The sequence below is a fragment of the Camelus dromedarius genome, chromosome 22 (assembly GCF_036321535.1).
Source record: "Camelus dromedarius isolate mCamDro1 chromosome 22, mCamDro1.pat, whole genome shotgun sequence".
Classification (NCBI taxonomy): Eukaryota; Metazoa; Chordata; class Mammalia; order Artiodactyla; family Camelidae; genus Camelus; species Camelus dromedarius.
Genome location: NC_087457.1, coordinates 6007733 through 6021824, shown reverse-complemented (window position 1 = coordinate 6021824; position 14092 = coordinate 6007733).

Sequence of the window (14092 nt, the reverse complement as noted above, 5' to 3'; positions counted from 1 at the left end):
AGCAGAGAAAAAGTGTCTCCTGCAACCCGTTCCCTTGGTGCTAGATGAACGAACGTCTCTCCACTTGCACAGTTCTGAGAGATAAGTGTGTGTGAAAGCCGTCCTTCACCTTGCTTGTTGGGAACACAAAGTTTCTTTTCAGTTGCAAACTCCATTCCATATATATATATGGGGAGGTACTAGCTCCAACTCGGTTTGACAGTGAAAACTGCAGGAACTTGAAACCGGCCCTAGGAAACAGACTGAAAAAGCAGAGAAAAAGTGTCTTCTGCAACCCGTTCCCTTGGTGCTAGATGAACGAACGTCTCTCCACTTGCACAGTTCTGAGAGATAAGTGTGTGTGAAAGCCGTCCTTCAACTTGCTTGTTGGGAACACAAAGTTTCTTTTCAGTTGCAAACTCCATTCCATACATATATATGGGGAGGTACTAGCTCCAACTCGGTTTTACAGAGAAAACTGCAGGAACTTCAAACCGGCACTAGGAAACAGACTGAGAAAGCAGAGAAAAAGTGTCTCCTGCAACCCGTTCCCTTGGTGCTAGATGAACGAACGTCTCTCCACTTGCACAGTTCTGAGAGATAAGTGTGTGTGAAAGCCGTCTTCACCTAGCTTGTTGGGAACACAAAGTTTCTTTTCAGTTGTAAACACCATTCCATACATATATATGGGGAGGAACTAGCTCCAACTCGGTTTTACAGAGAAAACTGCAGGAAGTTCAAACCGGCACTAGGAAACAGACTGAGAAAGCAGAGAAAAAGTGTCTCCTGCAACCCGTTCCCTTGGTGCTAGATGAACGAACGTCTCTCCACTTGCTCAGTTCCGAGAGATAGGTGTGTGTGAAAGCCGTCCTTCACCTAGCTTGTTGGGAACACAAAGTTTCTTTTCAGTTGCAAACTCCATTCCATACATATATATGGGGAGGTACTAGCTCCAACTCGTTTTTACAGTGAAAACTGCAGGAACTTCAAAATGGCACTAGGAAACAGACTGAGATAGCAGAGAAAAAGTGTCTCCTGCAAGCCGTTCCCTTGGTGCTAGATGAACGAACGTCTCTCCACTTGCTCAGTTCTGAGAGATAAGTGTGTGTTAAAGCCGTCCTTCAACTAGCTTGTTGGGAACACAAAGTTTCTTTTCAGTTGCAAACTCCATTCCATATATATAAATGGGGAGGTACTAGCTCCAACTCGGTTTTACAGTGAAAACTGCAGGAACTTCAAACCGGCACTAGGAAACAGACTGAGAAAGCGGAGAAAAAGTGTCTCCTGCAACCCGTTTCCTTGGTGCTAGATGAACGAACGTCTCTCCACTTGCTCACTTCTGAGAGATATGTGTGTGTGAAAGCCGTCCTTCACCTAGCTTGTTGGGAACACAAAGTTTCTTTTCAGTTGTAAACACCATTCCATACATATATATGGGGAGGTACTAGCTCCAACTCGGTTTTACAGAGAAAACTGCAGGAACTTCAAACCGGCACTAGGAAACAGACTGAGAAAGCAGAGAAAAAGTGTCTCCTGCAACCCGTTCCCTTGGTTCTAGATGAACGAACGTCTCTCCACTTGCTCAGTTCTGAGAGATAAGTGTGTGTGAAAGCCGTCCTTCAACTTGCTTGTTGGGAACACAAAGTTTCTTTTCAGTTGCAAACTCCATTCCATACATATATATGGGGAGGTACTAGCTCCAACTCGGTTTTACAGAGAAAACTGCAGGAACTTCAAACCGGCACTAGGAAACAGACTGAGAAAGCAGAGAAAAAGTGTCTCCTGCAAGCCGTTCCCTTGGTGCTAGATGAACGAACGTCTCTCCACTTGCTCAATTCTGAGAGATAAGTGTGTGTGAAAGCCGTCCTTCACCTAGCTTGTTGGGAACACAAAGTTTCTTTTCAGTTGTAAACACCATTCCATACATATATACGGGGAGGTACTAGCTCCAACTCGGTTTTACAGAGAAAACTGCAGGAACTTCAAACCGGCACTAGGAAACAGACTGAGAAAGCAGAGAAAAAGTGTCTCCTGCAACCCGTTCCCTTGGTGCTAGATGAACGAACGTCTCTCCACTTGCACAGTTCTGAGAGATAAGTGTGTGTGAAAGCCGACTTCACCTTGCTTGTTGGGAACACAAAGTTTCTTTTCAGTTGTAAACACCATTCCATACATATATATGGGGAGGAACTAGCTCCAACTCGGTTTTACAGAGAAAACTGCAGGAAGTTCAAACCGGCACTAGGAAACAGACTGAGAAAGCAGAGAAAAAGTGTCTCCTGCAACCCGTTCCCTTGGTGCTAGATGAACGAACGTCTCTCCACTTGCTCAGTTCCGAGAGATAAGTGTGTGTGAAAGCCGTCCTTCACCTAGCTTGTTGGGAACACAAAGTTTCTTTTCAGTTGCAAACTCCATTCCATACATATATATGGGGAGGTACTAGCTCCAACTCGTTTTTACAGTGAAAACTGCAGGAACTTCAAAATGGCACTAGGAAACAGACTGAGAAAGCAGAGAAAAAGTGTCTCCTGCAAGCCGTTCCCTTGGTGCTAGATGAACGAACGTCTCTCCACTTGCTCAGTTCTGAGAGATAAGTGTGTGTTAAAGCCGTCCTTCAACTAGCTTGTTGGGAACACAAAGTTTCTTTTCAGTTGCAAACTCCATTCCATATATATAAATGGGGAGGTACTAGCTCCAACTCGGTTTTACAGTGAAAACTGCAGGAACTTCAAACCGGCACTAGGAAACAGACTGAGAAAGTAGAGAATAAGTGTCTCCTGCAACCCGTTCCCTTGGTGCTAGATGAACGAACGTCTCTCCACTTGCTCAGTTCTGAGAGATAAGTGTGTGTGAAAGCCGTCCTTCAACTTGCTTGTTGGGAACACAAAGTTTCTTTTCAGTTGCAAACTCCATTCCATACATATATATGGGGAGGTACTAGCTCCAACTCGGTTTTACAGAGAAAACTGCAGGAACTTCAAACCGGCACTAGGAAACAGACTGAGAAAGCAGAGAAAATGTGTCTCCTGCAAGCCGTTCCCTTGGTGCTAGATGAACGAACGTCTCTCCACTTGCTCAGTTCTGAGAGATAAGTGTGTGTGAAAGCCGTCCTTCACCTAGCTTGTTGGGAACACAAAGTTTCTTTTCAGTTGCAAACTCCATTCCATATATATAAATGGGGAGGTACTAGCTCCAACTCGGTTTTACAGTGAAAACTGCAGGAACTTCAAACCGGCACTAGGAAACAGACTGAGAAAGCAGAGAAAAAGTGTCTCCTGCAACCCGTTTCCTTGGTGCTAGATGAACGAACGTCTCTCCACTTGCTCACTTCTGAGAGATAAGTGTGTGTGAAAGCCGTCCTTCACCTAGCTTGTTGGGAACACAAAGTTTCTTTTCAGTTGCAAACTCCATTCCATACATATATATGGGGATGTACTAGCTCCAACTCGCTTTGACAGTGAAAACTGCAGGAAGTTCAAACCGGCACTAGGAAACAGACTGAGAAAGCAGAGAAAAAGTGTCTCCTGCAACCCGTTTCCTTGGTGCTAGATGAACGAACGTCTCTCCACTTGCTCAGTTCTGAGAGATAAGTGTGTGTGAAAGCCGTCCTTCACCTAGCTTGTTGGGAACACAAAGTTTCTTTTCAGTTGCAAACTCCATTCCATACATATATATGGGGAGGTACTAGCTCCAACTCGGTTTTACAGTGAAAACTGCAGGAACTTCAAACTGGCACTAGGAAACAGACTGAGAAAGCAGAGAAAAAGTGTCTCCTGCAACCCGTTCCCTTGGTGCTAGATGAACGAACGTCTCTCCACTTGCTCAGTTCTGAGAGATAAGTGTGTGTTAAAGCCGTCCTTCAACTAGCTTGTTGGGAACGCAAAGTTTCTTTTCAGTTGCAAACTCCATTCCATACATATATATGGGGAGGTACTAGCTCCAACTCGGTTTTACAGTGAAAACTGCAGGAACTTCAAACCGGCACTAGGAAACAGACTGAGAAAGCGGAGAAAAAGTGTCTCCTGCAACCCGTTCCCTTGGTGCTAGATGAACGAACGTCTCTCCACTTGCTCAGTTCTGAGAGATAAGTGTGTGTGAAAGCCGTCCTTCAACTAGCTTGTTGGGAACACAAAGTTTCTTTTCAGTTGTAAACACCATACCATACATATATATGGGGAGGTACTAGCTCCAACTCGGTTTTACAGAGAAAACTGCAGGAACTTCAAACCGGCACTAGGAAACAGACTGAGAAAGCAGAGAAAAAGTGTCTCCTGCAACCCGTTCCCTTGGTGCTAGATGAACGAGCGTCTCTCCACTTGCTCAGTTCCGAGAGATAAGTGTGTGTGAAAGCCGTCCTTCACCTAGCTTGTTGGGAACACAAAGTTTCTTTTCAGTTGCAAACTCCATTCCATACATATATATGGGGAGGTACTAGCTCCAACTCGGTTTTACAGTGAAAACTGCAGGAACTTCAAACCGGCACTAGGAAACAGACTGAGAAAGCAGAGAAAAAGTGTCTCCTGCAACCCGTTCCCTTGGTGCTAGATGAACGATCGTCTCTCCACTTGCTCAGTTCTGAGAGATAAGTGTGTGTGAAAGCCGTCCTTCACCTAGCTTGTTGGGAACACAAAGATTCTTTTCAGTTGTAAACACCATTCCATACATATATATGGGGAGGTACTAGCTCCAAATCGGTTTTACAGAGAAAACTGCAGGAACTTCAAACCGGCACTAGGAAACAGACTGAGAAAGCAGAGAAAAAGTGTCTCCTGCAACCCGTTCCCTTGGTGCTAGATGAACGAACGTCTCTCCACTTGCTCAGTTCCGAGAGATAAGTGTGTGTGAAAGCCGTCCTTCACCTAGCTTGTTGGTAACACAAAGTTTCTTTTCAGTTGCAAACTCCATTCCATACATATATATGGGGAGGTACTAGCTCCAACTCGGTTTTACAGTGAAAACTGCAGGAACTTCAACCCGGCACTAGGAAACAGACTGAGAAAGCAGAGAAAAAGTGTCTCCTGCAACCCGTTCCCTTGGTGCTAGATGAACGAACGTCTCTCCACTTGCTCAGTTCTGAGAGATAAGTGTGTGTTAAAGCCGTCCTTCAACTAGCTTGTTGGGAACACAAAGTTTCTTTTAAGTTGCAAACTCCATTCCATACATATAAATGGGGAGGTACTAGCTCCAAGTCGGTTTTACAGAGAAAACTGCAGGAACTTCAAACCGGCACTAGGAAACAGACTGAGAAAGCAGAGAAAAAGTGTCTCCTGCAACCCGTTCCCTTGGTGCTAGATGAACGAACGTCTCTCCACTTGCTCAGTTCTGAGAGATAAGTGTGTGTGAAAGCCGTCCTTCACCTAGCTTGTTGGGAACACAAAGTTTCTTTTCAGTTGTAAACACCATTCCATACATATATATGGGGAGGTTCTAGCTCCAACTCGGTTTTACAGAGAAAACTGCAGGAACTTCAAACCGGCACTAGGAAACAGACTGAGAAAGCAGAGAAAAAGTGTCTCCTGCAACCCGTTCCCTTGGTGCTAGATGAACGAACGTCTCTCCACTTGCACAGTTCTGAGAGATAAGTGTGTGTGAAAGCCGTCCTTCACCTTGCTTGTTGGGAACACAAAGTTTCTTGTCAGTTGCAAACTCCATTCCATACATATATATGGGGATGTACTAGCTCCAACTCGCTTTGACAGTGAAAACTGCAGGAAGTTCAAACCGGCACTAGGAAACAGACTGAGAAAGCAGAGAAAAAGTGTCTCCTGCAACCCGTTCCCTTGGTGCTAGATGAACGAACGTCTCTCCACTTGCTCAGTTCCGAGAGATAAGTGGGTGTGAAAGCCGTCCTTCACCTAGCTTGTTGGTAACAGAAAGATTCTTTTCAGTTGCAAACTCCATTCCATACATATATATGGGAAGGTACTAGCTCCAACTCGGTTTTAGAGTGAAAACTGCAGGAACTTCAAACCGGCACTAGGAAACAGACTGAGAAAGCAGAGAAAAAGTGTCTCCTGCAACCCGTTCCCTTGGTGCTAGATGAACGAACGTCTCTCCACTTGCTCAGTTCTGAGAGATAATTGTGTGTTAAAGCCGTCCTTCAACTAGCTTGTTGGGAACACAAAGTTTCTTTTAAGTTGCAAACTCCATTCCATACATATAAATGGGGAGGTACTAGCTCCAACTCGGTTTTACAGTGAAAACTGCAGGAACTTCAAACCGGCACTAGGAAACAGACTGAGATAGCGGAGAAAAAGTGTGTCCTGCAACCCGTTCCCTTGGTGCTAGATGAACGAACGTCTCTCCACTTGCTCAGTTCCGAGAGATAAGTGTGTGTGAAAGCCGTCCTTCACCTAGCTTGTTGGGAACACAAAGTTTGTTTTCAGTTGTAAACACCATTCCATACATATATATGGGGAGGTACTAGCTCCAACTCGGTTTTACAGAGAAATCTGCAGGAACTTCAAACCGGCACTAGGAAACAGACTGAGAAAGCAGAGAAAAAGTGTCTCCTGCAACCCGTTCCCTTGGTGCTAGATGAACGAACGTCTCTCCACTTGCACAGTTCTGAGAGATAAGTGTGTGTGAAAGCCGTCCTTCACCTTGCTTGTTGGGAACACAAAGTTTCTTTTCAGTTGCAAACTCCATTCCATACATATATATGGGGATGTACTAGCTCCACCTCGGTTTGACAGTGAAAACACCAGGAACTTCAAACCGGCTCTAGGAAACAGACTGAGAAAGCAGAGAAAAGTGTCTCCTGCAAACCGTTCCCTTGGTGCTAGATGAACGAACGTCTCTCCACTTGCTCAGTTCCGAGAGATAAGTGTGTGTGAAAGCCGTCCTTCACCTAGCTTGTTGGGAACACAAAGTTTATATTCAGTTGCAAACTCCATTCCATACATATATATGGGGAGGTACTAGCTCCAACTCGGTTTTACAGTGAAAACTGCAGGAACTTCAAACCGGCACTAGGAAACAGACTGAGAAAGCAGAGAAAATGTGTCTCCTGCAACCCGTTCACTTGGTGCTAGATGAACGAACGTCTCTCCACTTGCTCAGTTCTTAGAGATAAGTGTGTGTGAAAGCCGTCCTTCACCTAGCTTGTTGGGAACACAAAGTTTCTTTTCTGTTGCAAACTCCATTCCATACATATATATGGGGTGTTACTAGCTCCAACTCGGTTTTACAGTGAAAACTGCAGGAACTTCAAACCGACACTTGGAATCAGACTGAGAAAGCAGAGAATATGTGTCTCCTGCAACCCGTTCACTTGGTGCTAGATGAACGAACGTCTCTCCACTTGCTCAGTTCCGAGAGATAAGTGTGTGTGAAAGCGGTCCTTCACCTAGCTTGTTGGGAACACAAAGTTTGTTTTCAGTTGCAAACTCCATTCCATACATATATATGGGGAGGTTCTAGCTCCAACTCGGTTTTACAGTGAAAACTGCAGGAAGTTCAAACCGGCACTAGGAAACAGACTGAGAAAGCAGAGAAAAAGTGTCTCCTGCAACCCGTTCCCTTGGTGCTAGATGAACGAACGTCTCTCCACTTGCTCAGTTCTGAGAGATAAGTTTGTGTGAAAGGCTTCCTTCACCTTGCATGTTGGGAACACAAAGTTTCTTTTCAGTTGCAAACTCCAATCCATACATATATATGGGGAGGTACTAGCTCCAACTCTGTTTGACAGTGAAAACTGCAGGAACTTCTAAACCGGCACTAGGAAACAGACTGAGAATACAGAGAAAAAGTGTCTCCTGCAACCCGTTCCCTTGGTGCTAGATGAACGAAAGTCTCTCCACTTGCTCAGTTCCGAGGGATAAGTGTGTGTGAAAGCCGTCCTTCACCTTGCTTGTTGGGAACACAAAGTTTCTTTTCAGTTGCAAACTCCATTCCATATATATATATGGGGAGGTACTAGCTCCAACCCTGTTTGACAGTGAAAACTGCAGGAACTTGAAACCGGCACTAGGAAACAGACTGAAAAAGCAGGGAAAAAGTATCTCCTGCAACCCGTTCCCTTGGTGCTAGATGAACGAACGTCTCTCCACTTGCACAGTTCTGAGAAATAAGTGTGTGTGAAAGCCGTCCTTCAACTTGCTTGTTGGGAACACAAAGTTTCTTTTCAGTTGCAAACTCCATTCCATACATATATATGGGGAGGTACTAGCTCCAACTCGGTTTTACAGAGAAAACTGCAGGAACTTCAAACCGGCACTAGGAAACAGACTGAGAAAGCAGAGAAAAAGTGTCTCCTGCAAGCCGTTCCCTTGGTGCTAGATGAACGAACGTCTCTCCACTTGCTCAGTTCTGAGAGATAAGTGTGTGTTAAAGCCGTCCTTCACCTAGCTTGTTGGGAACACAAAGTTTCTTTTCTGTTGCAAACTGCATTCCATACATATATATGGGTTGTTACTAGCTCCAACTCGGTTTTACAGTGAAAACTGCAGGAACTTCAAACCGACACTTGGAAACAGACTGAGAAAGCAGAGAATATGTGTCTCCTGCAACCCGTTCACTTGGTGCTAGATGAACGAACGTCTCTCCACTTGCTCAGTTCCGAGAGATAAGTGTGTGTGAAAGCGGTCCTTCACCTAGCTTGTTGGGAACACAAAGTTTGTTTTCAGTTGCAAACTCCATTCCATACATATATATGGGGAGGTACTAGCTCCAACTCGGTTTTACAGTGAAAACTGCAGGAAGTTCAAACCGGCACTAGGAAACAGACTGAGAAAGCAGAGAAAAAGTGTCTCCTGCAACCCGTTCCCTTGGTGCTAGATGAACGAACGTCTCTCCACTTGCTCAGTTCTGAGAGATAAGTGTGTGTGAAAGGCGTCCTTCACCTTGCATGTTGGGAACACAAAGTTTCTTTTCAGTTGCAAACTCCAATCCATACATATATATGGGGAGGTACTAGCTCCAACTCTGTTTGACAGTGAAAACTGCAGGAACTTCTAAACCGGCACTAGGAAACAGACTGAGAAAACAGGGAAAAAGTGTCTCCTGCAACCCGTTCCCTTGGTGCTAGATGAACGAAAGTCTCTCCACTTGCTCAGTTCCGAGGGATAAGTGTGTGTGAAAGCCGTCCTTCACCTTGCTTGTTGGGAACACAAAGTTTCTTTTCAGTTGCAAACTCCATTCCATATATATATATGGGGAGGTACTAACTCCAACCCTGTTTGACAGTGAAAACTGCAGGAACTTGAAACCGGCACTAGGAAACAGACTGAAAAAGCAGGGAAAAAGTATCTCCTGCAACCCGTTCCCTTGGTGCTAGATGAACGAACGTCTCTCCACTTGCACAGTTCTGAGAAATAAGTGTGTGTGAAAGCCGTCCTTCAACTTGCTTGTTGGGAACACAAAGTTTCTTTTCAGTTGCAAACTCCATTCCATACATATATATGGGGAGGTACTAGCTCCAACTCGGTTTTACAGAGAAAACTGCAGGAACTTCAAACCGGCACTAGGAAACAGACTGAGAAAGCAGAGAAAAAGTGTCTCCTGCAACCCGTTCCCTTGGTGCTAGATGAACGAACGTCTCTCCACTTGCTCAGTTCCGAGAGATAAGTGTGTGTGAAAGCCGTTCTTCACCTAGCTTGTTGGGAACACAAAATTTCTTTTCAGTTGCAAACTGCATTCCATACATATATTTGGGGATGTACTAGCTCCAACGCGGTTTTACAGTGAAAACTGCAGGAACTTCAAACCGGCACTAGGAAACAGACTGAGAAAGCAGAGAAAAAGTGTCTCCTGCAACCCGTTCCCTTGGTGCTAGATGAACGAACGTCTCTCCACTTGCACAGTTCTGAGAGATAAGTGTGTGTGAAAGCCGTCCTTCACCTTGCTTGTTGGGAACACAAAGTTTCTTTTCAGTTGCAAACTCCATTCCATACATATATATGGGGATGTACTAGCTCCAACTCGGTTTGACAGTGAAAACTGCAGGAACTTCAAACCGGCACTAGGAAACAGACTGAGAAAGCAGAGAAAAAGTGTCTCCTGAAAAGCGTTCCCTTGGTGCTAGATGAACGAATGTCTCTCCACTTGCTCAGTTCCGGGAGATAAGTGTGTGTGAAAGCCGTCCTTCACCTAGCTTGTTGGGAACACAAAGTTTCTTTTCTGTTGCAAACTACATTCCATACATATATATGGGGTGTTACTAGCTCCAACTCGGTTTTACAGTGAAAACTGCAGGAACATCAAACCGACACTTGGAAACAGACTGAGAAAGCAGAGAATATGTGTCTCCTGCAACCCGTTCACTTGGTGCTAGATGAACGAACGTCTCTCCACTTGCTCAGTTCCGAGAGATAAGTGTGTGTGAAAGTGGTCCTTCACCTAGCTTGTTGGGAACACAAAGTTTGTTTTCAGTTGCAAACTCCATTCCATACATATATATGGGGAGGTACTAGCTCCAACACGGTTTTACAGTGAAAACTGCAGGAAGTTCAAACCGGCACTAGGAAACAGACTGAGAAAGCAGAGAAAAAGTTTCTCCTGCAACCCGTTCCCTTGGTGCTAGATGAACCAACTTCTCTCCACTTGCTCAGTTCTGAGAGATAAGTGTGTGTGAAAGGAGTCCTTCACCTTGCATGTTGGGAACACAAAGTTTCTTTTCAGTTGCAAACTCCATTCCATACATATATATGGGGAGGTACTAGCTCCAACTAGGTTTGACAGTGAAAACTGCAGGAACTTCTAAACCGGCACTAGGAAACAGACTGAGACAGCAGGGAAAAAGTGTCTCCTGAAAACCGTTCCCTTGGTGCTAGAAGAACGAACGTCTCTCCACTTGATCAGTTCCGAGAGATAAGTGTGTGTGAAAGCCGTCCTTCACCTTGCTTGTTGGGAACACAAAGTTTCTTTTCAGTTGCAAACTCCATTCCATACATATATATGGGGATGTACTAGCTCCAACTCTGTTTGACAGTGAAAACTGCAGGAACTTCAAACCGGCACTAGGGAACAGACTGAGAAAGCAGAGAAAAAGTGTCTCCTGCAAACCGTTCCCTTGGTGCTAGATGAACGAACGTCTCTCCACTTGCTCAGTTCTGAGAGGTAAGTGTGTGTGAAAGCCATCCTTCACCTAGCTTGTTGGGAACACTAAGTTTCTTTTCAGTTGCAAACTCCATTCCATATATATATATGGGGAGGTACTAGCTCCAACTCTGTTTGACAGTGAAAACTGCAGGAACTTGAAACCGGCACTAGGAAACAGACTGAAAAAGCAGGGAAAAAGTGTCTCCTGCAACCCGTTCCCTTGGTGCTAGATGAACGAACGTCTCTCCACTTGCACAGTTCTGAGAAATAAGTGTGTGTGAAAGCCGTCCTTCAACTTGCTTGTTGGGAACAAAAAGTTTCTTTTCAGTTGCAAACTCCATTCCATACATATACATGGGGAGGTACTAGCTCCAACTCGGTTTTACAGAGAAAACTGCAGGAACTTCAAACCGGCACTAGGAAACAGACTGAGAAAGCAGAGAAAAAGTGTCTCCTGCAACCCGTTCCCTTGGTGCTAGATGAACGAACGTCTCTCCACTTGCTCAGTTCTGAGAGGTAAGTGTGTGTGAAAGCCATCCTTCACCTAGCTTGTTGGGAACACAAAGTTTCTTTTCAGTTGCAAACTCCATTCCATATATATATATGGGGAGGTACTAGCTCCAACTCGGTTTGACAGTGAAAACTGAGGGAACTTGAAACCGGCACTAGGAAACAGACTGAGAAAGCAGGGAAAAAGTGTCTCCTGCAACCCGTTCCCTTGGTGCTAGATGAACGAACGTCTCTCCACTTGCTCAGTTCCGAGAGATAAGTGTGTGTGAAAGCCGTCCTTCATCTAGCTTGTTGGGAACACAAAGTTTCTTTTCAGTTGCAAACTCCATTCCATACATATATATGGGGAGGTACTAGCTCCAACTCGTTTTTACAGTGAAAACTGCAGGAACTTCAAACCGGCACTAGGAAACAGGCTGAGAAAGCATAGAAAAAGTGTCTCCTGCAACCCGTTCCCTTGGTGCTAGATGAACGAACGTCTCTCCACTTGCTCAGTTCCGAGAGATAAGTGTGTGTGAAAGCCGTCCTTCATCTAGCTTGTTGGGAACACAAAATTTCTTTTCAGTTGCAAACTCCATTCCATACATATATATGGGGAGGTACTAGCTCCAACTCGGTTTGACAGTGAAAACTGCAGGAACTTCAAACCGGCACTAGGAAACAGACTGAGAAAGCAGAGAAAAAGTGTCTCCTGCAAACCGTTCCCTTGGTGCTAGATGAACGAACGTCTCTCCACTTGCACAGTTCTGAGAGATAAGTGTGTGTGAAAGCCGTCCTTCACCTTGCTTGTTGGGAACACAAAGTTTCTTTTCAGTTGCAAACTCCATTCCATACATATATATGGGGATGTACTAGCTCCAACTCGGTTTGACAGTGAAAACTGCAGGAACTTCTAAACCGGCACTAGGAAACAGACTGAGAAAGCAGGGAAAAAGTGCTCCTGCAACCCGTTCCCTTGGTGCTAGATGAACGAACGTCTCTCCACTTGCTCAGTTCCGAGAGATAAGTGTGTGTGAAAGCCGTCCTTCACCTTGCTTGTTGGGAACACAAAGTTTCTTTTCAGTTGCAAACTCCATTCCATACATATATATGGGGATATACTAGCTCCAACTCTGTTTGACAGTGAAAACTGCAGGAACTTCAAACCGGCACTAGGAAACAGACTGAGAAAGGAGAGAAAAAGTGTCTCCTGCAACCCGTTCCCTTGGTGCTAGATGAACGAACGTCTCTCCACTTGCTCAGTTTTGAGAGGTAAGTGTGTGTGAAAGCCATCCTTCACCTAGCTTGTTGGGAACACAAAGTTTCTTTTCAGTTGCAAACTCCATTCCATATATATATATGGGGAGGTACTAGCTCCAACTCGGTTTGACAGTGAAAACTGCAGGAACTTGAAACCGGCACTTGGAAACAGACTGAAAAAGCAGGGAAAAAGTGTCTCCTGCAACCCGTTCCCTTGGTGCTAGATGAACGAACGTCTCTCCACTTGCACAGTTCTGAGAAATAAGTGTGTGTGAAAGCCGTCCTTCAACTTGCTTGTTGGGAACACAAAGTTTCTTTTCAGTCGCAAACTCCATTCCATACATATATATGGGGAGGTACTAGCTCCAACTCGGTTTTACAGAGAAAACTGCAGGAACTTCAAACCGGCACTAGGAAACAGACTGAGAAAGCAGAGAAAAAGTGTCTCCTGCAACCCGTTCCCTTGGTGCTAGATGAACGAACGTCTCTCCACTTGCTCAGTTCTGAGAGATAAGTGTGTGTGAAAGCCGTCCTTCACCTAGCTTGTTGGGAACACAAAGTTTCTTTTCAGTTGTAAACACCATTCCATACATATATATGGGGAGGTACTAGCTCCAACTCGGTTTTACAGAGAAAACTGCAGGAAGTTCAAACCGGCACTAGGAAACAGACTGAGAAAGCAGAGAAAAAGTGTCTCCTGCATCCCGTTCCCTTGGTGCTAGATGAACGAACGTCTCTCCACTTGCTCAGTTCCGAGAGATAAGTGTGAGTGAAAGCCGTCCTTCACCTATCTTGTTGGGAACACAAAGTTTCTTTTCAGTTGCAAACTCCATTCCATACATATATATGGGGAGGTACTAGCTCCAACTCTTTTTTACAGTGAAAACTGCAGGAACTTCTAAACCGGCACTAGGAAACAGACTGAGAAAGCAGGGAAAAAGTGCTCCTGCAACCCGTTCCCTTGGTGCTAGATGAACGAACGTCTCTCCACTTGCTCAGTTCCGAGAGATAAGTGTGTGTGAAAGCCGTCCTTCACCTTGCTTGTTGGGAACACAAAGTTTCTTTTCAGTTGCAAACTCCATTCCATACATATATATGGGGATATACTAGCTCCAACTCTGTTTGACAGTGAAAACTGCAGGAACTTCAAACCGGCACTAGGAAACAGACTGAGAAAGGAGAGAAAAAGTGTCTCCTGCAACCCGTTCCCTTGGTGCTAGATGAACGAACGTCTCTCCACTTGCTCAGTTTTGAGAGGTAAGTGTGTGTGAAAGCCATCCTTCACCTAGCTTGTTGGGAACACAAAGTTTCTTTTCAGTTGCAA